Below are 27,762 nucleotides of genomic sequence, written 5' to 3'. Positions count from 1 at the left end.
GCTTTCAGGGTCTGGGTTGAAAAATCTGCTGTTATCCTAATTGGTTTTCCCCTATATGTAATCTGATTCCTTTCTCTCATGGTTTTTGAAATTCTCTCCTTATTCTGTTTGTTGGGCATTTTTATTATAATGTGTCTTGGTGTTGGTGTGGAAGTATTGTGATTTTGTACATTTGGCATCCTGTAGGCTTCTTGAATTTGGATTTCCAATTCATTCTTCATGTTTGGAAAATTTTCTGATTTATTTCATTGAATAGATTGTTCACTCCTTTGGTTTGGACCTCTATGCCTTCCTCTATCCCAATAACTCATATTTGGTCTTTTTATGCTGTCCCATATTTCTCGAATGTTCTGTTCATAGTTTCTTACTATTATTGCTGTGTGGTTTATGTTCTTTTCAAGATTATATATTTTTATCTTCATTGTCTGATGTCCTGTCTTCCAAATGGTCTACTCTGTTTGTGATGCTTTCATTTGAGCTTTTAATTTGGTTTATTGTTTCTTTCATTTCAAGGATTTCTGTTTGGTTTTTTTTTTTAGAACCTCTATGCCCTGTTGAGGTGATCTTTTGCTTCTTGAATTTGTTTATGTAGCTCCTTGTTGAAGTGATCTTTTACTGCTTGTATTTGCTCTCTTATATCTTCCTTGAGTTCACAGAACATTTTAACCATGTATATCCTGAATTATTTCTCTGTCATTTTTTCTGCTGTGGCTGCCAATGATTCTAATGATGTGGTGTCTTGATTTGTTTGTGGTACTTTCTTCCCTTGTTTTTTCATGTTGCTACTGTGTCTTCCTTTTCAGCTCTGTGGGTCTGGGGTGTTATTGTTTTTACACTGTAGGTTTGTAGTGCTCTTGTAAGGTTCCAAGATCCCTCTTTTGTGGGGAAAGACAATGTTAACACAATATTTCACCTATGAACAATTTGTTGTTATTAAGACATTTACAGTTTAGTCTCAATGCACCGAAATGTTGGATTCAATTATTATACAAAATATAATCAGTAGTTTCATAAAAAGGTTTACGGTAGACATTGATCTGGGGGTGGGGCGTAGGATGGTATGCTGAGGGGGAATGTTGTGAGGGTATGGGGTTAATATATCTTAGGAAATGTGAAAGAGAAATCTAATGAAGAGAGTTGGTAGTGAGAAAATAGACAGGAAGTAATTTAGGGTAGACAAGTATGTGGGAAGATAGTAGAGTATATAAAACAAACGCATATATGTATTCAGAAAAATACAGGATGTTAAAATTGTAAAATTTGGAGGGGGGGAGAAAAATCAAAGAAGAAAAAAGAGAAAAAAGGGCATATACAACACCTCTATATTATATTATTCAGATGACTCAGTCCTCAAAATTCTATTTCATGCAAAGTTCTTGGTTTCACATATGTTGGGGATATGAGGGCTGGAGTATAGAGGGGTAGAAGAGAAAGAGAGAAAAAAATACTTGAACGAAGAAACCAGGATTGTTGCTAGTTTTAGAGATCCATATCTTTTCTGTTTCTCTTCTCATCCAATTGGTAGGGTTTTCTATTTTAAGCTGGTGTCTCTGCCCTTAAGATGGTGTAGGTAACCAGGGTGGGAAGACTGGTCCTGTTGTAGGGTGTCTGGAAGTAAGGAGTGCCACCTGCCAGTCCCTGCAAGGAGACTGCACCTCAAGGGTCTCTTTTTGGGACTGCTCGTCTGACTTGAGTGCCCGGTATTGTCTCCCTCTCTTGCCTGGATATTTCCCAGCTCCTGGTCTCTCTGTTAGGCTCCAAACTTTAGTCCCATCCCCTTTCACTTAGCAGTTCCCCCTGCAGGACCTCTCACACCAAGGCTCATACCAGGTGGGCGGCACCCTTGTCGTACTGCACACCTGCCCAACTGGGAGCTGTTTTTGTGTTGAGTGGTCACTGTGCCTAGTTATCGCCGCTGGGGATGGTGGGTGAGTTGGATACCTGGTACCTGGCCAGATGGGGATCTGATCTGAGAGCTGCCCCCACCAGATATAGCGAGAAAGGTTATCCAAGATGGAGGCAGTCTGCTTCCAGTGCTGGGGTATCTTGTGAGGTGGGGGGAGCCGTGTGGTGGTGTTGTGCCGTGGGTAGGTAGTAACCAGGGGACCTGTGTGGGATCAGAGCGCAGTCTGGAGTTCTGCAGAGGTGTTGATAGGTGATTCTGCTAAGGTGCTTGAGAGCTGTGCGTGGGCTAGAACTGCAGGCTTTAGGTTTGGGGAGCCAGGGGTCCGGAGTGCTGCTCGAAAGCTGAGGCTCTGAGCCCTGTACAGGGGTCACAACGCTGGTGATTTCTGTGGAAATCAGCTGTATAGGAGTCCTCTTACACTCTCTGAGATGCAATATTCCGACTAGGTAAAATCTGGGTCACTGAGCAACACAGGATGCTGCCTCCCTCTAGCCTGCCATCTTGGAATCCCCCCTGCTTGTTTATGTGATTTGTGTGAGTGATATGTTTTCTCCCATACTTTCACCTTTAGTCTGTGGATGTCTTCACCTATGAGGTGAGTCTCTTGGAGACAGCATATTGTTGGGCCTTGTTTTTTTTTTAATCCAATCTGCCAGTCTATGTCTTTTGATTGATGAGTTTAGACCATTTACATTCAATGTTATTATTGAGATATGATTTTTATTCCATGTCATTTTGATTTATTTCTAGTTTTTAATTTGAATTCATTTCTCCGTTGATTCACTATCTTTTGATGTAGTTCCTCCCTTTGCTGCTTCTCTCTTTTTTCATTTCTTCTTCATGAAATATCTTATTTAGTATGTTTTATAATGCAAGCTTTTTAGTTGTGAATTATTTTAACTTTTTATTTATCATGGAAGGTTATTATTTCATCATCAATTCTGAGGCTTAATTTTGCTGGGTATGGTATTCTTGGTTGGTATCCACTTTCTTTCAGAGCTTGGTATATTTTGTTCTAAGATCTCCTTGCTTTGAAGGTCTGGGCTGAGAGATGGGCTGATATCCAGATTGGTTTTCCCTGTAAACATTACCTGTCATTTTTCTCAGGCAGCCCTTAAATTTCTATCCTTATTCTGTATGTTAGGCATTTTCATAATAGTGTGCGTTGGTGTGGGTTTGTTGTAATTTTGTATATTTGTGTTCCTATAAGCCTCCTATATTTGATTTTCCATTCTTTAGTTTTGGGAAATTTTCTGATATTATTTCATTGAAAAGATTATACATTTCTTTCATTTATACCTCTGAGCCTTTATTTAACCCAATAAATCTTAAATTTGGTCTTTTTAGGTTATCTAATATTTCTTGAAAGTTCTGTTCATGGTCTCTTAACATCTTTTCTCCATGGTCAATTTTGTTTTCAAGATTATATATTTTGGAGCTGGGGATGTGGCTCAAGCAGTAGCACACTCGCCTGGCATGCGTGCAGCCCAGGTTCGATCCTCAGCACCACATACAAACAAAGATGTTGTGTCCACTGAAAACTGAAAAATAAATATTAAAATTCTCTCTCTCTCTCTCTCTAAAGAAAAATATTATATATTTTGTCTTCATTGCCTGAAACTCTGTCTTCCAAGTGAGCTAGTCTGTTGGTGATGCTTTCAATTGAATTTTTAATTTGGTTTATTGATTTTGAGGACTTCTGCTTGTTTTTTGCCCCCAGAATCTCTCTTTATTGAAGTGATCTTTCACTTCCTGTATTTTCTCTCTGATTTAACTCCTTATACCATCCTTTACTTCATAGATCAGTTTAACATTTGTACATTCTAAACTCTTTCTCTGACATTTCTTCCACCCTCCAGATTGCTGGAGTAAGAGATGGATTCTGTTAATGGAGTATCTTGGTTTGTTTGGGGTGATTTGTTCCCTTGCTTTTTCATGTTGTTTGTGTATCTACCCATCTAATAGTATAGGTCTAAATCAGTAGAGTTTCTGCCCAGTTGACTTTTAGTGTCCCTGAAGGTTTCTAGTACCTCATCATTTAGGGGGAGACAAATAATAACAACAACCAATGCAAATAATATACAGCATTAAACTAAATAGTTCCTACTATGACATCAACGATGTAAGTTATCATAATAAACAAAAATGATATGATCAGTTATTGCCTACAATAAAAACAGTAAGTTTACAAAATGGTTTACAATTTCAAATGATGGACAGAACAGAAGAAATATAGTATGTCATGATTATGACGGAAGAAAAGATAGAAGTAAAAAATTAAAGGAAGAATGAAAGAACAATACACATTGTCTGTTAGTGGGAGAAAGAGAAGGGAAACAGGTACACAACAATACATATAAATTAAAAGTTTTTAAAAATTAAAAATAAAAGAACATATTACAAAACTAAAATATACTAGTCAAACATCCTAGTCCTCAAAAAACTGATCCATGAAAAATAACTGGCTTCAAAAATGCTATAAATGAGAAAAAAACAAATATGAGTATGTATAAATGTCCATGTACTGTTAAGGTCACAATTAAACAGAGAAAAGAAAAAAAAATCTTGATGAAAAGTTAAAGAATTCTTTCCATTGGAGTTCAAAAGATTCTCAGCTTCTCTTCTCAGCAGTTTTAAATGGGGTCTTCTGGAACATGATTCTCCACCCTCCAGATTGCTGGAGTGAGAGAGGTAATCCCAGAGGCAGAATTCCTGAAGGCAGGGTTTAGGGTTAGGTGGGCTCCAGGCTGTTTGCTGAATGCCATTTGGACTGGAGATTTTAAATCAGTGCACCTCCAGGGCCAAATAATTGCTGGTCAATGCTAGAAGACTGTACTACAGGGATCTCCCCTGGGTTCCACTTGTGTGGTAGAGGAGCCAATTCTCAGTCTGCTATGTCACCTTCACCCCCATGTTTCCTGGTCTTCAGTTTAGTTTCCAAACTCAATCATTCTCATCCCTGCCCTTCCCAATTCCCTGCCAAACTCTTCTCTCCCAGCCAATCCTGTAAGCAGCCAGATTGGAGAGGGAGGAGTAGAGCCCAGTAGGTTTCCATGACAGTTGTTCCCTGTGTAGACCTCTCTCCATGTTTGATTTTCTCCTGTTCACTTAAGCACACTCTATATTGTACAGTGTGTGTTTACTGAGCCTGTATTTTGGGCTAAACTCAGGTTTTCTAGGAATTGGCTCCTTCACTGGCTCCCACACTGCAGCTGCAAAATGGTTCCTTCCTTAGTCCTCCACAGGCTGCCTGAAGAGATGGTGGATTCTTTCCCACACAAGGATATTGTGCAGTGTGCCTTTCAGGTTTGTTGGGCAATGTCCTTGATCTCTAAACACAGTACCCAGACTTTCCTCAGGCCTCCTAAAAATGTGGATTCTTTTAATTCCCTTATACTTCCACTTTGCTTGTGTAGGGACTGCTCTGGCTGGTGCTTCTGACCTGGCCACAGAAGCTGCTGGTACCCTGGGGATTTCCTCCTTATTTTATTATATCCAAACTCCTGAGTCTCCTATCTGTTTTGAATGTCCAGTTTTAAGTTCCAGTAAAGTCCCCCTGCTTTTTTTTGTTCACTCACCTTGCTGAGAAGCTGCCTGTCAGTTTTCTTGGTTTCACTCCATGGAGCAGCTAGGAATGTGACCTTCTCTATTCTTCCATCTTCTTAATCTCTAAAATATTTTTCATTATGATGTCTTATTAGCTTGTTTTCATTCTTTCTTTCCTATTGACTCAAGTATTTAAAACTAATGAATTTTGCTATGAACATTGCTGAGCCACATCCCATACAATCTAATATTGGTTGTTTTCTAGAAATGCTACAAGGTTGGTCTTTCTATCCTCTGACTCAAGGAGTTTCCAGGTGGAAAGGCCTTGTGTTTTCCACTTTTGTTATTTATCTCTAATATTTTTGCCTGTTATCAGAGTGTTGTCTGTAGTCTTCCTCCTCTTTGGAATTTATTAAGATTCTGTTTTTGTTTTTTAGAGGTCTTATTGAACCACAATACAAATAAAAGGCCATCAACTCCAATTTTAAATCAAATTAAAGCAAGTTGTATTGTGTACACAAAGGCTGGCCAGGACTGTCTCTCCCCATCCCAGGCTAGAGATCAGCACCCCAACTCTCCAGGAAAAAGGTTTTATAGTACAAAAAGTTGCAAAGGGGGTGTCTTGAGAGCTTATAACTAACAGGTTTTTGATAAGCATAATACAAAGGCAGATAGTAGGTTAATGATCTACATGACTTAACATTTAAAGATAGGAAATAAATTTATATCCCAACATCAGAATGTATGAGGCGCCACTGAGGTTTTAGAGAGGGTTTTTACCTGGTCAGGGAAAGCCAGGCATGGGTGAGTTCAAGGCATGGGCAGGAATTCCAAGCAAGTTTAGAAATCTCAGTAATTTATAGTAAAACAGAAATTAACTTTTCATGACTTTGTGATAAGATGGCTCCCAATCTTAAAATGGAATTAGGCTGTGTTCATCAGTCTAACATTTAGTATTTTTTTTTTACTATTTTTTGGCATTGATATAGAAGGACTACCCTCTTTAGGACAGAGAGTTGAATATATCAGTCAGATCTTTCTTAATAATGTTTTTTTGGTTCCATATTCTTGTATATTTTTCTATTTTGTTTATTATGGACTGTGAGAAGTAAAGTTTTCTATTACTACTGTGTTTCTCTTTTCCTTTACCTATTCTAACTTCTACTTCATGGTTATATCTGCTATATTATTTGCTGTAAAAATATTAATAACTGTTACATCCTCATTGTGAGTCAACTCTTTTTGCATTATAAAATAATGCTTTGTCTACTTTAATACTTTTTATCTTGAATTTTATCTTTTCTAATATTAAGAACATGATTTCTGATCTTCATTTTCCCCCAATCTTTCATTTTCTGTCTTTCTGATAGAAAGTCACTTCATTTTAAATGTGTGTCACAATAAAATTGAACTTTACTTTGTGGCCATCTTCTTCTTTGAAACCCCTTTAACACTTGTTGTTATGGTGTATGTTTGGTGTTAGTCAATGCTGTGGTATTTTTTTGTTTGTAACCTTTCTCAAAAGTTCTCCCCCATTTCTTTAGATAACCTCCATTGGTTCCAAGGAGCAGTAATGGGAAAAAAATAAAAACATGTATCTTCTTTTCCCCTTCTCTCTTTCACCCTTCAGTTTTAGGTAAAATTTTTTCCAAAGTGTTAAAAAAAATAACTTTAATATGATTATCCTTCTGTTGCTAAATTATGACTACCAGCCAATATATGCTTTAACTATGTCTTCACTCCACCCTCCATTTTATTTTCCCCTTCTCTTCACAGTTTTTTGTAAGTTGTATAGTTTCTATTTTGTTGATATGTAATCATCCTGTTTTATCAGTTCATTCCCTCAGTTTTTTTAGTCTAACCGTAGTAAAACATATTCTTGCTGCCTACCTTCCAATGCTTCTTCAGTTGTGTAATGATGAGCTAAAGTTCATCTTCCAACTGCCATCCACAGTAAGCCTTTCAGGTCAACATTTCCTCCGTGTTTCAACATACTCAAACATTTATGCTATTTTCTTTCTCTGATCTTCTATTCTTTGGTTTCATCACAGGCCATTGTAATAAGAAACCTAGTTCCTGTGAGTCAAAATGAGTCCTTCACTTTCTCAAAGCATTTTTAATGGTGCACACTGACATCTACCACACCGGGCTCCTTTGATAATCCCTACAGCTGTTACTTTGCGGCTTCTGCCCAATCTCAGATTCTTTTGATTTTACCATTCATATTTTAGTAATCTTTGGTTTACACCTTTTTAAAAAGTGTGAAGGAGGAAAAGAAGACGCTTCTCTTTATGACCTTTTCTGAAGTTGGAAGTTACACCATCACCTTCTGACACCCTTTTGGTTGAACTTTGTTACATGACTATACCTCCCACACAGGGACTGAGAAGTGCAGTCTTTATTTCACACAGCCCTATGCCTACCTAGGGATTCTAAAACTGGACAAAAGTGATAATATAATGGTCTAGAGAGGACATCTAACATTCTTGGCCATATCCCCACTGTTTTATCAAACATACAGAGCATTATTGTCTAAAATACACATTTAAATGATGAAAAATAGCATGTATAGCATTGATAAGGATCAAAGAATAAATATGAACTTTTCAATCCAGAATATGAAATATTTCTTCTAACAATGTGACTTGATTATTATCTATAAATTGTGAGGTTCTATGTTAATGCAGATGATCCTGAGGGATTAATGCTTTAGTTATGAATAAGTATTACTTGATAGGTATCAATTTATTAGAACTGAATAAAACCTCTGAGGGGTATAGGAAGCACAGAGTAATTTGGAACATGGAAGCTTCCCTGATTTTGCTGCACTAGGATGTCCTAAGTACCTCTGATGCCATGTAGCAACAGAAAACTGTGAAAAGTGAGGTGAAAGGATGCCCAAGAAAAGAGAAGACCTTAAAACACTTTACCTTTTGCTTGGAAATACCCTAGATTATGCCTGACATTCATACTGAGTGTGCCTGTCCTTATACTTTCTGTTGGTTTGTTATATTTGATTATACCAAATAGCATCAGTTTAAAAAAATCCCCAAAGGAAAAAAAATTATCCATTTTGAATTTTTTGTTCAGTGTTTTTCAATCCATTCCCACTATTTCTGCTTTTACTAGTCTCCTTTTTCCTTTAACTATCCCCTGGAGACTACTACAGTTTGGAAAAGCTAGCAGGTTTTTGTGTGCTTTGTAAAAGTTGCTTGAGATGCGTTTTTTTCAGTTTATTTTTCTTCTGAAACTACTTGTTTTATTATCAAACATTTGGTTCTTGTCCAGTTCTAAACTGTAGACCCTTGTGAAGCAAAATTTTTTCTCATACATGTATTTTGAACATATTCTAAGATTATCAGATGAGAAATAATAAAAGAGTCAATAAAAGATAATGTTTTAGGTACTTTACATATGTACACAAATGTTTTTCAGGGAAAAAAATCATAAATGGCCTGGTTTTGCTGCACTTAATAAAATAATTCTAAAAGTCTTTCACATGATAGCTATAAGATTTATAAACTAAAACTAAGAAAGAAGCCCAAAACACTTGCAGTGTAATCTCAACTCAACTCTTTATTGTTTGTCTTATTTTGTTTTAATAAGAATTCATTTAAATTATTGAGAATGGGCATATGAAGGAGACATGAAGATTAATAAGTTAATTATATTAATATAATTAATTTATTAATTATACTAATAATTAATAATAGATTAATTAAGTTAATTTTACTTGCAAAAAATTAAATACTAAAACACCAATATATTCCATTTTATAACCTCTTACATAAGTTGTTCTAAACATGATACTCAGAAAATGGAATATATCAGATTTGGGTGCACAGTGAATGATCATTATTGTTGACATTGGGACTTAGTATGTTTTTGTGTTTTTTTGGTCAGCACTTTATTGATCTAAAATAGTCAGAATTGGAGGAAATGTAACATTTTAATAAAATGTAAACCTTTAAACCAAATTTTAATTTCAGCTATTTTGATCTTTATAGATAATATTTCAAAGTGACAACAAAATTGTGTTTCCCCTCTATACCCATATGTTCAAATAAGTGTCATTTAAAACAGCCCAACTGAAAAAAAGGGGGGTACAAAATCCACTCTATTGGGAGATAAGGAAAGAACAGTATGAAAGAGTTTTGCTGACATAAGCACAGGCTAATGCTATTACTGCCTAACTATGGTTATGCTGAGCCGTTCTGCTATATTCAGGTGTCAGCATTTCTATTACGGACTTACATTGTACTCGTAAGAATTTACTGTAATTTACAATCTGGAATAAAGCACACTATTGTTTCTGAAATTCAAGCTGAATGCATTAACACAATAGGAAGAAAATATAGCACAAGTTAGCTATCCAGTCAAATTAATTAGCTTTATACTCACTTTACAAAATTACATGCAACTATCAAAAACTTTTTAAAGAAATTTTAGAAAACTGATTATCCTGTCTTCATTGACTTATGTAGATAGTATTAGTTTGTAATCAAATACTCTATACATACAAAATTTAATTTTTTAATAAATAAATTCCAGAAATTTACAATCAAACCTTTTGTGTGTGTCATATTCACACCATTGGGCTGAGGGTATGGCTCAGTGGCAGCAGTATCCCTTTCTCCACTTATATACATTTCCTTCTCAGACTTTTCCTAATTATCACCATTCATAAATAAGAAAGCAGCAAGCAATCAGTTGCACCCAACTATGATATATTCCGTTTTCTGAATATCATGTTTAGAACAACTTACATAAGAGGTTATAAAATGGAATATATTGGCATTTTAGTATTTACTTTTTTGCATGTCAAATGCAGCTCATTTTCAAGAGCTTAGAGGATAATTTATTTGCTCATAAACATTATTGAACACCTCCATATGTCAAATATTTTGAAATACATTATCTCACTGAATCATCCCAAGATCCTTATCAGGTAGGAATGAGATTCCAGATAAAAAGTAACTTATTTCAGGTTATTGGCCCTTTCTGCTACCACACAGCTGCTTGCTTTTGTGTCCCCAAGGCTTAACTTGGAAACAGAATCTAATGACTGCCCAAGAAAAAAGTGGTTGTTATCAGGGACCAACTGTGAAGTAGCAGGAATTTTTTTGTTGTTGTTGCTTTTTCATTCATGATTATTTTCCTTATTCTATGCATTCTTTCTGAAAATCTGCATTCACAGTGAGGAATCAATGTCAATGTAGCTTAATGTCTTATTTTCCAGAGATATTGATATTTTAACTTTCTGTAGGAAGAGAGAAGAAGCAAAATCTTATGCCTCCAATTTGTCAAGACTTTTACTTATTTTTCATCAAAGCTGTCATTAAATTTTTTGGACCTAGCCAGGTGTGGTGGTGCACACTTGTAATTCTAGCTACTGAGGAGCCTGAGGCAGGAGGATTACAAGTTCGAAGGCAACCTCAGCAAGACTTTGTCTCAAAAATAAAAAGGGCTGGGGATGTAGCTTAGTTTGAGAGCCCTTACCAAGCATGTACAAAGCCCTGGGTTCAGTCTCTAGGTCTGGAAGAAGAAATAGTTCATTTCAAATTCTTTTGTAACTCTCTATGACAGTCTTTCTCATTATGAATATAAAAATCTCAAAGATTATTTTTCATCATAAGAAGTGCTGGTGCTGCCTTAGGTGGGTGCATGAAGAATGTTAAATATATAGGTCTTGAGTGCTTTTGCAAATTTCATTCATTCAATGTTGAATATCCATGAAGGTTACAAAATTAACTTCTGCTTTTATCTACTATCCCAAGGCCAAGAAGCCAAGCCTAAGAAACTCACCAGATTTCACCTGTAGTACCTAAATTTATGTGAGTTCCTTTTGTCTTGAAGGCCCCCAAATTTACTAAGGTTCCTAGACTGACAATAAGTGACTTCCTTACCATCTGGAGCCTATAACTTAGGTATGAGGCCAGTCTTACTAGGTGGACTTTGTAGTTATTGGATCTATAAGCACAAAATGACGGTGCAGACCTCAACAGATTCAGGGAAGCTGTTTATTGTTCTTTGTGGACTTGGGCACCTAGGGTACAATTAGGGTGGTTTCGTCATTGGAAATTGTGGATTTGCCGTTCATATAGTCAGGGGCTGGTTATGTAGATTAAAACTTTTAACTCAGGAGGGCAGCTATAAAAGGTTGAAACTCATTATTACTTGGAGAGATAGGAGTCCAGATTGTGAGGGATGGATATTTCTTTTTCTGGAGTTTATTGTTTCCCAGAGTTTCAATATTTCTCTCCTTTCTTCAGGGCTTATTGTTCAGTATATACTGTGTGTCCTTTTAGGAATAATTAGCAATGGAGGGAGGTTAAAGTCCAGAGCCTAACGTTCAGTATTCCCCTCCTTCCTTTGGGGCCCATTGTTATCAGGGAAGGATTTACTGGAAGGTTAATACTTGGCTAGTTTCCTCTCCCCGCTCCCAAGCTTGCAGTACTTTGCATGGTCCTTTTCCTTGCAGCTCTGGAACATTGTCTCTGCTTTTCTTTTGGGGTTGTTTTGTAGGATTATTATTTTCCATAACTCTTCAGGAGCCACAATTAATTCAGCATAGTTCTGTAAAAATGGCTCACCTTACCTAATGGAGAATCATTCTCAAATATGACAGTTCACCTTAGGCTTTGATAGTCCTATGATTTTTCTAGTTTTATCTTAATACAAAGGAAAACAGATTCTTGATGAATATACGCAAATAACTACATTGCCATGAAAAGTGAAGAGTCAGAGCTTCAGAACTTGGGGGTCAAGAGAAATCAGATCATTCAAAAATATTGTTTTAGTTTATAAAAACAGTGTATACTAAATTTTTGTGGGATATTGATAGCTTTAAATTAAAGAGAAAGGATTTTTTAATATCAAAAATATAGAGCACTAAAATATCAACAGGAATATGAACAAATTCCAATAACAAATGCCCCTCATTAGTTCATTAAGTCCTGTGCTGTTTTTATTTTGGGTTACTAGTCTGCTTGCCTAAACTGTCTGCTTCTGAATCATAAAGAATCCTGGAAATTTTGACTCAGCTTGTTGGTTTTATTTAAAAGTAGTGTAAACCATTTCATATCACACTTGATCATAGCCAAAAGCCTGAGAAGCAATAATAATATCATATCAGAACCTGTACCCAAGATTATATTCTGTAAAGAAAAGATTGCAGTACTTTGCATAGTCCTTTTCCTTGCAGCTCTGGAACTGATCTTTTTTGGTTGAAAATAGAAACTCTGGCCAGTATCCTAGAGCAGAGCCTCTGCCAAATGTCAAATTAAATTAAAAAATATGTGGATGACAAATAATGCCTGTGGTTAATTTATATTTGCAACCCATAATATTAGAATGGAGAGGGGTAATATTCTCTATTGGAATACATTGTATACTGTTCCATGAGTTTTTAATCTATATTTGCTCTGATATTAAAATCATGGGAGCTGGGCAAAGTGATATGGGTCTATAGTCCCAGCCAGTGGAGAGGCCCAGGGTCAGAAGGATCACTTGAACCCAGGAAGTAGGGATCAGCCTGGGCAACATAATGAGAACTGTCTCAGAAAAGAAAAAAAAAAAAAAAACATACTGTGAAAGTAAGAACATGGAGAAATCTCCAGGAACTTCTCAGGATTTTTTATTGTTGTTGTTGTTACTATTGGGTTACTATTCTATCATCTTTTAATTTTTAAGGTAAAAAAAAAAATTGGGCTGGGGCTATAGCTCAGTGGAAGAGCACTTGCCTAGCATGTGTGAGGCACTGGGTTCCATCCTTAGCACCGCATGAAAAACTGAACAAATAAAGGCATGCTGTAATTTGTAATTTTTTTCCAGCAATCTTCTTTAGGTATATAGTATCTGGAAAATGTAAGGTCAGGCAGTGGGGACCCAAAAAAAGGAGGCAGATTAAAAAGGCTGCTGAAGGAGGCTTTATTGAGATTTGCTAGGGGTGAGACCCTCCAGACCAACAGGGTGAGTCTGGGGAGAAGGGGGGCTCAACCGACTGGAAGTTTATTGGGCTTAGGGCAGAAAGGGAGGGCTTGGGACAGGAAAGGAGGTTTTTAGAGTCCCTTGTCATACTGGGGTTGGTCGGGGGAGCTTGCTGAGATCCAGGATTGGTCAGGAGACCCCACTAATTGACAGGTAGATCTATCAGTGCCTGATTGGTGGTTCTTCAGCAGGTGCTGGTTGCTTGGTGCTTTGTTCCTCAGCCAACCTCAAACTGACCAAACAGAAAATTATATTTTATTTTCCCTATATTCAAGATACAATTGAGGGAAAGCCAAATCAAAAAATGACCAGAGATTTGGACACTTGGTTAAGATACTATCATAGGCGCCTGAGGAATAATACTTTTTTACTTCTTTACTCAGAGGGACAACAAACATTTAAAATAACATAAAAAGTAACATGTTTATAAGGAATCTTGATTTCCTTCCTCTTCCTCCCCACATTTGCTTTACTTGCTTTTTTTCATAAATAATGAAGGAATTAAAAGGTCAATATTGAGTGCAGAAAAAAATTTCTGATAAGACACCGAATCACTGCTTTCTGAGCAGATCACACAGAAGATAAGTCTTTGATATTGTACCTTAAAGCATTAACCAGTAAACCAAGAAAGCAAGTCCATTATAACTGAGAAAACCTTACTAAAATTTCAACATATCACCTAGCTTCTTTTCAGATTCATAAGACAAAATGAAATATACATAGCAAGTTCTGTTTTTTATTATGCCTTTTCATTTTCTGAAGCAAACTAACCCTTTAGTTATACTTCTTCTTTCCTAGGGGTTCTACTAGGTCAAAATATATATAATATATATATATTAATATATATAATATATATATATATATTACATTTTCTTTATTCATTTATTCGTTGACAGACACCTTGGCTATTGTGACTGTCAACATGGGTATACTGTAAACATGGGTATGTATGTAATGTTGTAGTATGCTGGTTTTAATTCTTTCAAATAATTACTGAAGAGTGGTATAGCTGGGTTATATGGTGTTCCATTCATAGTCTTTGGAGGACCCTCCATACTGATTTTCATAGTAGTTGTACTGATGTACAGTCACACTAACAATGTAAAAGTTCCTTTTCCCCACATTCTCCCTAGCATTTATTGTATTCTGGATGGCTGCCCATTCTAACTGGAATGAGATAAAATCTCAGTGTAGTTTCAATTTGCGTTTCCCTAATTGATAGAGATGTTGAACATTTTTTTCAGATATTTGCTAGCCATTTGTATTTCTTCTTTTGAGAAATATCTGCTTAGTTCATTTTCCCATTTATTGTATGGTTTTTTGTTTGTTTTTGTTTTTGTTTGGTGGTAAGTTTTTTGAGTTCTCCATGTACTCTGGGTATTAATTCTCTGTCACAAAAGTAGCTAGGAAGATTCCCTCCCATTCTGTAGGCTCTCTCTTCATACTCTTAATAGCTTCCTTTCCTGTGCAGAGCTTTTTAATTTGATGCCATCCCACTTATTAATTTTTGGTATTAATGGTGCTTGGGATTGAACCCAGGGCCTCCTGTATGCTAAGCAAATGCTATACCACTGAGTCACACCCCCAGCCAAACATATATCCTTTATACAACCTTTTAAAGTGGCAAAAATGAATATCTTCATTAATGTGACACAAGCCATAACCTTGACATTATAAACAAAGGAAGAAACATAAAATTAACTTGACTATTAATGTTTAAATATTTGTACTTAAAAGGTAGCTATCTAATGATATCCATTAATTAATTCAATTCAATATCAGTCCAAAGATTTACCTTGGAAATTATCTACTATAAAATATAATTATGGCTTAAACAAAATATCAGAACTAATGATTTAGTTGAACACAGTTTTATATTTTTCTTAATTTTTAATAATATATGTAAAGTAATATTAATTTATTGATCAATAAACCTGTATAAGTTTAGGAAAAACAGACCTCAATAGAATAAAATGTATGTTTGTGTTATACTTTTTTCCCATGAATGTACATAATGGTGGGATTTATCATTACATATTCATATGTGCACATAATAGAACAATATAATTTGACCATTAGCACTCTCCAGTATTTCCCCGGGTCCCTTTCCTCATTCTACTTTTATCCCTTTGATTTTCATGAGACCCTGTCACCGACCTTCTTTTCCTTTTTCCTCTCTAGTTTCCACTTTGAGAGAAAACAGAAAGCTTGACTTTCCAAATTTAGCTTATTTTGCTGAACAGTGTCCTCAAGTTCCATCCATTCTCCTGTAAATCACATAATGCCATTCTTCTTTATGGCTGAATACAACTTCATTGTGTATATGTGTATATACACATATTTTCTTTATCCATTTATCCATTGACAGACACATAATTTGGTTCAATAGTTTAGCTATTATGAATTGTACTGCTATAAACATGGGTATGCATGTATTCCTATACTATGCTGACTTTTAATTCTTTAGGATAAATACTGAGGAGTGGTATAGCTGGGGTATATATTGGAGCCATTCCTAGCCTTTGGAGGAATCTCCATATTCATTTCCATAGTAGTTGTTCTAATTTACAGTCCCACCAACAGTATAAAAGTATTCCTTTCTCCCACATCCTTTTTAGCATTTATTGTTATTTATTCATTTTTTAAAGTTTTTTTTTAACTGTAGATGGACACAATACCTTTATTTTATTTATTTTATTTTTATGTGGTGCTGAGGATCAAATCTAGTGCCTCACATGTGCTAGGCAAGCACTCTACCACTGAGCTACAACCTCAGCCCGGTTATTTGTATTCTTGATGACTGCCTTTCTAAATGAAATAAGATAAAATCTCAGTGTAGTTTCAATTTTCATTTCCCTAATTGCTAAAGATGTTGAATAATTTTTTCATACATTTGTTGGCCATTTGTATTTATTATTTTGAGAAGTGTCTGTTAGTTCATTTGCCCATTTCTTACTTGATGTTTTTTTTTTAAATTTATTTTTTAGTTGTAGTTGGACACAACACCTTTATTTCACTTGTTTATTCTTGTATGTGGTGCTGAGGATCGAACCCAGGGTCTTGCACGTGCAAGGCAAGCGCTCTACTGCTGAGCCACAACCCCAGCCCCTTTACTTGATCTTTTTTGATGTAGAGATTTTTTAGTTTTTTATATATTCTGGATATTAATCCTCTGTCAGAAGTGTAGCTAGCAAAGATATTCTCCTATTCTGTAGGCTCTCTCTTCACATTCCTAATAGCTTCCTGTGCTCTGCAGAAGCTTTTTAATTTGATGCTGTCTCATTTATGAGCTCTTGGCATTATTTCCTAAGTTTTGGGGTACTACTGAGAAAGTTGTTGCCTGTGCATGTATACTGGACTGTTGACCCTACATTTTCTTTTAGGAGTTGAATAGTTTCTGGTTTAATTCCCAGGCCTTAGATCTATTTTGAGTTAATTTTTCTGCAGGTAAGAGATACATATCTAGTCCCATTCATAATATATATATGAAACCAATTTTCCCAGAACTATTTGTTAAAAAGACTGTCTTTTCTCCAGTGTATGTTTTGGGCACCTTTGACAAGGATCAGATGATTCTGTGTGAGTTTGTTGTGTGAGTTTGTCTGTGTGTCTTCTATTCTGTACCATTGTTCTGTGTATCTGTTTTTATGCTAGTACCATGCTTTTTTTGTTACTATAGCTCTGTAGTATAATTTGAAATCAGGTATTGTGATGCCTCCAGCATTGCTTCTTAGGGTTAGAATTGCTTTGGCTATTCTGAGTCTTTCATTCTTCCAAATGAATTTTAGAACTATTTTTTTTTTTTAGTTCTATAAAGAATGTCATTGGTATTTCAATGGGGATTGCACTGAATCTGTCTATTGCTTTTGGTAGTGTAACCATTTTAACAATATTATTTCTGCCTTTCTATGAACACAGGAGTCTTTCCATCTTCTTGTGTCTTCTTCAGTTTCTTTCATCAGTGGTCTAAAGTTTTTATTACAGAGGTTATTCACGCCCTTGGTTAGATTTATTCTTGGGGTTTTTGTTTGTCATTTTGGTGTTGAGGCTACTCTGAATGGGTTTGTTTTCCTGATTGCTTTCTTGGCAGATTAATCATTGGTGTATAGGAAAGCTATTTATTTTTGAATGTTAATTCTGAAACCTGCTATTGGCCAAATTTATTTATCAGCTACATAAATCTTCTAGTGAAGTTCTTTTGGGTCTCCTAGATGTAAGATCATATCATCACAAACAAAGATAACTTGACTTCAGCTTTTCCTATCTGTATCCCTTAAATTTTCTTCTATTGCCTGATTGCTCAGGCTAGAGTTTCAAGAACAATATTGAATAGGCACTCTGCGAATGACCATTCTGACAGTAGACATCCTTGTCTTGTTACAGATTTTAAAGAAAATGATTTCAGGTTTTTTTTCCACTCACCAAAGTGTTGACATTGGATTTGTCATATATAGCCTTTATGATGTGAGATAAGTCCTTTCTCTCCCTAGTTTCTTCATTTTTTTTTTATCATGAATGGGTGTTAAATTTTTTCAAAGACTTTCTCTGTATCTATTGAGATGACTGTGATTTTTGTCCTTAATTCTATTTATGTGGTAAATTACATGTATTTATTTGTATGTGTTAAACTACTCTTGCAACCCTGGGATAAAACCAACCTGGTCATGATGTTTAATCTTCTTAATATGTTGTTGAATATGGTTTGCTAATATTAAGGATTTTTGCATCTAAGTTCATCAGGGATAATGGTCTGTTGTTTTCATTCCTTGCTTTGTCCTTATCTGGTTTTAGCCCCAGGGAAATACTAGTTTTATAGAATGAATTTGGAAATATTCCATCTCTTTCTGTTTCACAGACTAATTTGCATTGGCATTAGTTTTTCCTTAAAGGTTGTTTGGAACCTTTCTGATTTTCTTATACAGGCATTTATAGTTATAAACTTTCCTCTTAGAACTGCCTTCATGGTCTCCCAGAGGGTCTCATATTTTGTATCACTATTCTTGCTGGATTCTAAGAACTTTAAAATTTAATTCCTTGTTTCTTCAGTCACCCATTCATCATTCAAAAGTTTATTGTTCAATCTCCATGTGTTTAGTTTCTGTAGGTTCTTTTGGTGTTGATTTTTAACTTCATACCATTATGATAAGATGCAAGGAATTTTTTGTATTTGCTAAGAGTTTCTTTGTGACCTAAAATATAATATATTTTGGAGAAAATTCCAGGAGCAACTGAGAAGGCAGTGTATTTGGCTATTGTTGGATGAAATAATTTATAGGCATCTGTTAAGTCCATTTTATTTGTAATATTTTTAGGTCTAAAGAGTCTTCACTGAGTTTATGTCTTGATGACCTATTTATTAGTGAGAGAGGTATATTGAAATCACACAATTATTTTTGTTCTGAGGTCTGTCTGAGTCTTTAATTTAAGTGGTATCTATTTTATGTATTTAAGTACATAAGCTTTTAAGGCATAAATTTACCTATCATTATTTTTTTGTGATTGCTGCTTTACTAGTATGAAGTGATTCTCTTTATCTCTTGATCAATTTTGGCTTGAGGTCTGCTTTGTCAGATGTGAGATAGCTACTTCTGCTTTTGGGGGGGCTCCATTTGCTTGGTGTATCAATTTCCATTCTTTCACTTTCAGCCTGTGGTTCTCTTTTCCTGAAAGGTGAGTCTGTTTCAAACAATATATAGTTGTATCCTGTTTTTAAATCCATTCTGCCAACATATATCTTCTAATTAGAGAGTTAAGACCATTTACATTCAATGTGTTTATAGAAAGATGTTTATTAATTTCCACCATTTTAATTTAATTCTAATATTTAATTTGGTCCTTTTTCTCATTTGTTTAGCTACTCTTCAAGTGAGATATGTCCATTTGTGAGCTCAAGGCTTGTTTTTTTTTTAATTTCTTCAGTGTATAGTATTATCCTAAGTATTTTCTGTAGTGCCAGCTTAGTAGTCATGAATTCTTTAAGTTTCTGCTTGTCTTGGTAGGTTTCATTTCCTGTTCCATCATGAAGGATAACTTTGTTGGATATAGCAATCTTATTTGACAGTCATTTTCTTTCAGGACTTAAAATCCCCTCCTGCATTTTAGAGTTTGTGCTAAGAAAATAGAAAAAAATTGGCTTACTTCTAAATGTGAGGCTTATAAAATTCTATCCTTGTTCTGTATGTTAGACATTTTAATGTGTCATGAAGAGGTTCTTTTTGATTTTGTCTATTGAGTTCTGAATACATCCTGCATCTGGATGTCCATTTCATTCTCAATGTTTGGAAATTTTTCTCTTATTATTTTCCTAAAGAGGTTACCCATTTATTAGCCCACATCTTACAACCCTCTTCAATTTCATAGTTTCTTAAATTTGGTCACTTAAGTTTCAAAGTTCTTATATATTCTGATCATCGTTACTTCTTTTCTTTAATATTTTCTGAATGTTTGGGACTTGCCACTTTGTCTTCCAGCTCTGAGATTCTCTTCAGCATAGTCTACTCTATTTTGGAGACATTCATCTGAACATTTTATTTGATTTTTTTGTGTCTTTCATTTCCACATTCTTTTGTTCTTTTTCAGTATCTCTATCTCCTTATTGTTTTTTCTCATTCATATCCTGTGCTGACTTCTTTAATTTATTCAGTTGTTTTGGTGTGTTCTCTTGGAATTCATTGGTAATTTTTTTATTAATTCCTTTGAATTCTTTATCTGGTATTTCATCTACTTCAATATTTTCGGAGTCAGTTGCTGATGAATTATGAACTTCAAGAGGTGTCATAATACCTTGTGTTTTCATACTTCTTAGATTCCTGTGTTGGGTTTTATGCATATGTTGGGATGGATTTCTCTTCCAATCTTAAGTGTGGTCCTTTTTAGGGCACAAAGTATTCTAGAGTGGTTTAGATTGAGATCCCCTTGTAGATACATGTGTTGTCTATCACCTTTGTGTTCATTCTGTTTTTGCTGTAGGAGTAGATGTCTATCAGTGGGACCTGAGCCCCCTCCCCTAATAGCTATTTCTCCTTGGGGCCTGGTTGTCTCTTCTTTGTATTCAAATATCACTGAAATTTGAGTGTGGTTAATTTGTATATGGACCAAGGCATAGTATCTGTTGGCTGGGTTTAGTTGATCAGCAGAGTCTCTACCCTCTGCTGATCAATAGTGTCCTCATAGATTCCAAGCATCTCACAGAAAAGGAGGAAACAAACAATAGCAATAACAGAAGCAAATAACGTATAGCATTAAAATAAATACCTGTTGCCTACTATGACATCTTCAGCACTAATTACCCCCCAAACAGGAATGGTGGAATCAGCCATTGCTGAAAGCAAAAACAATAAATAGCCGTGAACTAGATCTGGCGTTAAACAATATGTGTCAACAATGCCATCCATAGTATTAATCACTGTAGCAACATGAATGGTGTTATGGGTAGGAGTTATATAAACTAAATAGTTCTAAAAGATGGTAAAAATATAGTTCATTAAGAGAAAAGAAAATGTGATGTGAAGGTAAGTCTGAATGAAAGAAGACTAGAATGTTCAAAATGTGAAAAGAGAGAAAGCAGAAGAGATGTAGCAAATGACGTCTATAAAGGAGGAGAAAATAATTTTAAAAAACAAAGTAATGAAAGAGAAAGAATGATAGAATTTTGGTTGTTAGAGAGAGGAAAAGAAAGAAAGAGAAACAAACAAAAACAAAACAAAAATGAACAAAAAAATCCTAACCTGCAAAAGACAAGGAAAAATAGCAATCATTAAAAATGCCAAAATGAGAAAGAAACAAATATGTATGTGTGTGTGTATATATATATATATCCCAAATATGTACAGATATATATGCACATATATATATCCATAAACCAACCAGCACAGCAAGAACACCAAAGGGGGGATGATTCTTAATGAAAAATGAAAGAATTGTCTCTACTAAGTTGGTCAAAACTGTCGATGAGGTTGGATGGTCACTACCTACATCTGACTGTCCTCCTTTCCATTTCTTCTTGGGCTATGGAGAGGGAGGGAGGGAGAGAGAGAGAGAGAGAGAGAGAGAGAATATGCATGAGAGAGAACAAATAAGTGAGGACTAGGGATTTTTTTTTAAGTTGTAGTTGGACACAATATCTTTATTTATTTTTATGTGGTGCTGAGGATTGAACCCAGGCCTCACACATGCCAGCTGAGTGCTCTACTGCTGAGCCTCAACCCCAGCCTTTGGGTTTTTTTTTAACACCTTCCTCTTTTGTGTTGCTCACCAAGCTGCTAGCTGGAGTGGTCTAAAGCTGAAACTGCTTAAAATAACTTACATCTTCCCTTCTGACCAGCAAAAGATAGGATGGAATGGGAAGTACTGTAGCAGATCAGATCACTAGACTCCCAGGGAGGGGCGGCTACAGAGTTCTAATGAGGAGTTCTAATGGCAATGGCTTAGTTCTGATCAGGCCTTAAGGACATTTTTAGTTGGTATCTGTTCTGGAAAGATTTGCCAGCCTACCTCTAAGGCCAGACAGATACCAGTCTCTGCTGGGAATCTCAATTTCAGAAACCTCCTGAGAATTCTACTTGTGGGGCAGGGAAGCCAACCCTTCAGAGGTCTTACACATTACAGTGCCCATGAACACAGCTTTCCCAGACTTAATCCCTGAGGTTAATCACACCTGCCTTTTCAGTTTCCTGACCCTCCTCAGCTAGTTGTGTGGGTCACCAGACTCAAAGGGAAAACACACCCCTCCATATCTCTGAATTCAATTCCCTTGGGTACACTCTTCTTTGTGCCTGTTTCACTCATGTTCTACTACATACACCCTAAGCCACATGGTAGGAACTTGCCAGGGCAGTATGGCAATATTTGCTATAATTTCTCGGACTCCTGTAGAAGCAAGTTGTGTCATGACCTCCTTGAGATAGCTCCCCACTTCAGCCCTCTGCTTGCCAGTTGAGAAATACACAGCTCTTTTCAAATGAGTTTGCTATACAGCCTCTTGATCAGCTAAGCTCAGGCTGCTTTTCTGATCTTCAGTATTTTTCTGTGCCAAGTTTGTTTATTGTCTTTCTCTCTGCTTGTTTATCCCTTCCTCTGTGGTGACCCAGTACCACTGCTCCTACTGTAACCAGGTTGGCTCAAGTGTACTCTTTCTTGTTTTTTTTTTTTTTCTTTTTATCGTTCTTGTTCTTTGTTCAATGCACCCACATGTCTGGTCTCTAAGAGACTCTGACTGTCTAATATTGAATTTCAGTGAAGACTCTTTCACCCACTTTGCTTGACTCCCAAGCCATGGAACTACTGGAAATACAGCCTTCTCTAATCTGCCATTTTGAATCTGCAATACATAAATGTACTGTTGTTAACCCAGGAAAAAGATATAGCTGTTTTTATTAAACCAAAACTATTAAGTTAGTCTTGTTTGTGAAAGATTTGCTCTTATTAATATGAACTGGATTCTCAAAATATGTCTTAGTTTTAGTGAGAAGGAGTTTATTTAAGCTCAGCATATTTCAAGCATTAGAATTTCAGTCTCCTTATTCTGGGAATTTTCGGAATATTCAGTTATATAAGAGCTTATTTATCCCTATGTCAGTCAGAATAGTACTCCTTTAATTTGAGAGGCTCCACACTGTCATTTATTAATATTCCCTGTAGATACTTCATCCTCACATAATGAGAGGTAAGAGCCTTTCTGAATTTTAGTCATACAGAGACAGAGCCTATCATTTCAGCTGTACATATTTGGCACAAGTCAAGAGTAAGCACAGAGTCACAAAACTCACTGGTCCACATGTCAAAGAGATGTTCTCCTTTCCAGTGAGCATAACATTTTTAATCAATGTGAACTAAAAAAAAGAAAGAAAGAAAAGAAAAAAAGACAAATAGAGAAATAATTATTTTCCAAGCCTGACAAATCAGATTCTCTTATCCAACATATATATATCATCATCTACCTACTATAATCTTTAGATAATCATACTATGAAACCAAAGCCCTTATCATTGCTCTTACTAATGGGAAATAATCTATGTGCCATAAATGAACAACAACAACAAAAAGACATAAAATTAGTAGAGAGGGAAAAAAATCTAATGAAACAGAGAACCAACAGATTTAAAGTTCTGCTTTGGATTCACCTCTGAGAACCACAAAAAGACAGGCTAGAGTATAAACTGCTCAGGAGGAAGACTTCTCTTGGAATTCCATTCATCTGGCTCTGCCAGGTGAATCCATGGGCATCCCAATGGATTTAAAACTGATTTTTTTTAAAAAAAATTTTAAAAAATCATGATTTTCATACACATTGTAATGAGTGGGCTATTCCATTTACATAGATAAACAAGTTTTCGTCTTTCCACAATGTCAGGATTTATTGAACATCAATAAATTCACAAGCTACATCAGTTTCATCAGCTTTAGTTCACTAAGTACTCCTGATTTTACTTGGTAGTCATGACTGTGGCAATTCAAGTTCTTTATTCCATTCCAATCTTAATTACTAATATCTATAACATGCAAATCACTCATTATAGTTCATGCAGTGGTAAAAGGTTACAAAGAGGCTGAAAAAGAGTTAAGGTGGCCACAGAATATGAAGAGGTAATACAAAGAACAAATACAAATACAAAGAACAAATACAAAGAGCCACTGCAGATGATCAGAAAAGGAGTTAGTGAAGACAGCCATGAAGCTAGCTGTCAAGGTGAAAGGGTCTTGATAAATCCTTAAATCCATGTGTCCCTGATTTAATTTGATAAGGTAGTAATTTTTTATAAGCATGAATAAATTATCAGTATGTGCCTTATAATTGTTCTTTAGAGCTGGTGGTGGTTCTTCTGTGTGTCCAACATGTGATGGTTTTCTACTTGCACAAACAAGATGCTGGTTCATTTTGCCTTAGCACTTGTACTGCAAATGGAGTAACTTAGGGCAGAGCACAGCCTGCTATCTTCAGATATAAAAGGAAGATGTATCAAAATGTATTCAGCTGATTAATAAGGAATAGATTATTTAATGAGGAAACCAATAGATGTCAAAATTGACCCAGAAGAGAATTTACTAATGCAAACATATGTAAGTTATCAGACATGTTGAAATGAATTTATAAACAGGTATGAAACTGATCAATACTCACAGGGCAGTTTTTTGTCTTACACTAAACAAAATGTATTTGTACTACTATAAGTTGTCTACAATTTACTGAGTTGTAAGATAAAGACAATGAAAAGCGCAGCCATATAGTATCAGATAACCCCAAAAGACACATTTGACAAAAAACCTGGTAGTCTTTTTGCTGTTGTTGTTGTCTACTTCAAACAGAACAACCCAGGTAGCAGCCCTTTCAGTCCTTGGCTTTTTGGCAAAGTTAGACACAAGTCAAACAGCCTTCCGTCTACAACTTAGTAGTCTCTTAGAGTAAAAGTGGGGGAAGGGTTTGTGTTCACCTATGCCTGCACTACTAGCTGGTGAGGCCTTGACTTGTGGCCTCACTTTCCTCCGGGCATCTTATGACCTATCCTGGGATCACCTAGAAATAAGCATTGCAGGGTGGAGGTAGGACTTTGTGATGAGTTTAAATCAGCAAAGCATGATCTGTGGAAGAGTTACCCAGAGTGACTATTAGTAAGCTCTGGTTTCACCAGAACCCTCCCAAGTGGTATTTGCTCACATGGCCAGAAGTTCAGATCAGAGAGGGGCTTTGCTGCCTTGGCAGAGATTAAAGTCTGTGCTATCTACGACAGTAGCAGTCTCATTGTTAGTTAGAAATCATCACTTGTCAGGTGGTAAAATAAAGACAGATCTATTTAAGAGATGCAATGTAGAAGTAAAAACATATCGTCTCTGAAAGGCTAGTTACAGGAAGCTAAAATGATTACAGCTAAGAATCACTTATATTTGGAAAATGCAAGAAATCCATTGTGCTTAAATACTACTGCATTTGATATGTTGCCTCATTGAATTATATATTGTATTTTTGGCTATCAGCAGTGTCTATCACTATATGTTTTATTAAACTTGGTTTCCAAAAGGAATATTAGTATTTTGAATCATTTTATTAACCATAAAAAATTTTATATTTTTCTTAAGGTTAGTTGGTTAAGATAGGCTGGTTCTTGGCATTTTTTCCAAAGATAAGACTTTAGCTTTTGCATCTCTAAATTTAGTAGAAGGTTATAGTTCAAAGAAAAAGTTCAAAATGTCTCTGTGATTAATTAGAGCAAAATCCTTTTTACTTTGACTTTTGGCATTGTGCCATGTGCTTTATCAAACATCAAGAATTATCTTGATCTTTAGAACACCTTTATGGAACGGAAATAACAGCCTTAAAGCTGATAATAGAAGAACAGATGCAAATGCATAAAACAGCTGTTCTATTTAGCTATGCATTATAATGCTTTTTATTTTAGTAACCGTCTGATTAAAGTTATCATTAGGAACAACTGATATCTTTCTTGACCTCACCATATTTAGAACAAAATTTAATAGGATGAATCTCCTGACACCTCATATTTTGCAACATCATTGTACTTCTCACACAGGGCGGGATATGGTTATACAACAATGGAAACGTATCTGCTCTCTCAGGACAATTTCTCTTCTACTTGAGTTTTTCCCACTGATTTGTGTCACTTGTTCAAGAGTTAAAAATTACCCTTCAGAACCAACTTGGCTTATCTCATGCTGTTGAAGCTGAGGGCCAATGAAAAGCAAGGTATATCTTGCTTTAAATTTCTTCATTTTCTTCTTATTGTTGCATAATGAAGTTATATCAAATTATGTGTTTTTTTCTGAGGTTTTTATGTTTTGTTCACTCTCTTTATCATCCACGATCTCATTTGGAAGACAGCTAAAAATATTCCTTTATCTTATCAATAAGATTTCATTTGCTACACAGGAATACCATGCAGAGTGACAACTGTGACTTCTGCCCAGCTCTAATACTTAACTTCTTTTGTCAGGAAGTGAACTGATGCTGGCTTCTCTTTGTCTTATTCCAAGTTGGGGCATGACATTTCCCCTGCATTAGAAGGTTGTTGAGTCCTGAAGCCTGGGAAGGTAAGATGCCAGCACGAATACATTTAGAACTGTGGTTTAATTGTGTAAGGTTTTCCAGCTGTTCCTGGTTTACAGTCTTGAGCCCTCAAGTTTTACCAAACATGAACGGGGAAAATCTCTACAGTTGGAAGGCCCACTTACATATTATTCATAATATTTAAGTATGACTTTATATTTATTGAAAATACTACTTAAAGGGAAAACTAGTACATACCAATTTTATGTATAAATACTTTGTATATGTATAAATACTTTGTAAATGTATATTTTTACCAAGAATCATAATAGGTTATTTAAAAACATATATATGTGATTTGATAGTTTTAATTTTTTCTTATCATTTTTTAAATAAAATTTTTTAAAGAATAGTTTTAGGTTTTTCTCCCTGATCATTTTTTTGAGGTAGACAAAATAGGAAGAACAGAGACTTGATTAATTGTTTTGTTAATATAGAGAAACAAGACCACATTAAGAAACTAACAAATCACAAAATTTTATCTCATTGCTCTGGTTAACCCAGCCAGTAGTATTCCAGGGTGTTTCTCTAAGAAAGTATTCATTGGAGAAGACTGGCCAATGCAAACTCCATAATGAAAATCATATTTTTATCCTGCTGTAGTTGACTCTCATCATTTTCTTGACATGTTTCCTTTACTTCCTGTTCTTTAGCTAGTTTCAGTAAATAAAATACTTCACATTTTCACAGTAATTTACTTAATCTAAAAACTTACAGTCCTTCACATTAAAACTATAAATAATACCCTGACTAATGACAAATATGGATTAATCTCTATGCAGTCTATTTTATAATTTATATTCAGATATAATCTATAATCTATTTCAGCATATGAATTAGCTGGGTAATAGTCAATCTTGAAGGAGTCTAGGATTTTGCTTCTTAATCAGGCTTATATTAGACTCATAATTATCTAGAGATACAACAAAATTTTTGCAAGATTGAATATTAGTCAAGTTATCTATAGACATTATTAAGAATATAATAAATGCTTAATAAGGTTACATTTAGGAACTAGTTAATAAAAGAGGCAAAGGTTGTGATCCAGTCTTCCCTGAGTTTTTGGCATGTCAAATCTGGTAGGAGTTTCATAGGATTTTGGCTATATATGTTATCATATGGCCTTGAATGAACTATTAAAGGGATCCAAGCCCATGTTGCCAGTTTATTTTCTTAAACACTTCTGGTAGTTTTCTTTTTCTTTTTGTTTTGGTTTTTCATTTTTCACATGTTACAGATTGAACTTTGATTGCCACACAGAGTA

General features: G+C 35.4%; 1 protein-coding gene across 35 annotated transcripts in view; it reads left to right on the top strand.

The window, feature by feature from the left end:
* The window catches only part of Nrg4 (neuregulin 4), a 202,647-nt gene that overhangs the window by 137,344 nt on the left and 37,541 nt on the right, over nucleotides 1-27,762 (top strand). Inside the window, exon 9 of one of the 35 annotated variants that reach the window (XR_009225257.1) lies at nucleotides 26,386-26,482. The exons of the other annotated variants lie outside the window; for them this stretch is intronic. The gene's annotated coding sequence lies outside the window, so the exon portion shown is untranslated. The remainder of the gene's footprint in view (nucleotides 1-26,385; nucleotides 26,483-27,762) is intronic. 35 annotated transcript variants of the gene reach the window in all.

The sequence above is a fragment of the Marmota monax genome, unplaced genomic scaffold (assembly GCF_021218885.2).
Source record: "Marmota monax isolate L192 unplaced genomic scaffold, Marmota_monax_Labrador192_F-V1.1 WCK01_AAM20220418_F8-fsc00111, whole genome shotgun sequence".
Taxonomy (NCBI): Eukaryota; Metazoa; Chordata; class Mammalia; order Rodentia; family Sciuridae; genus Marmota; species Marmota monax.
This window is presented reverse-complemented; position numbering and strand designations above follow the sequence as displayed.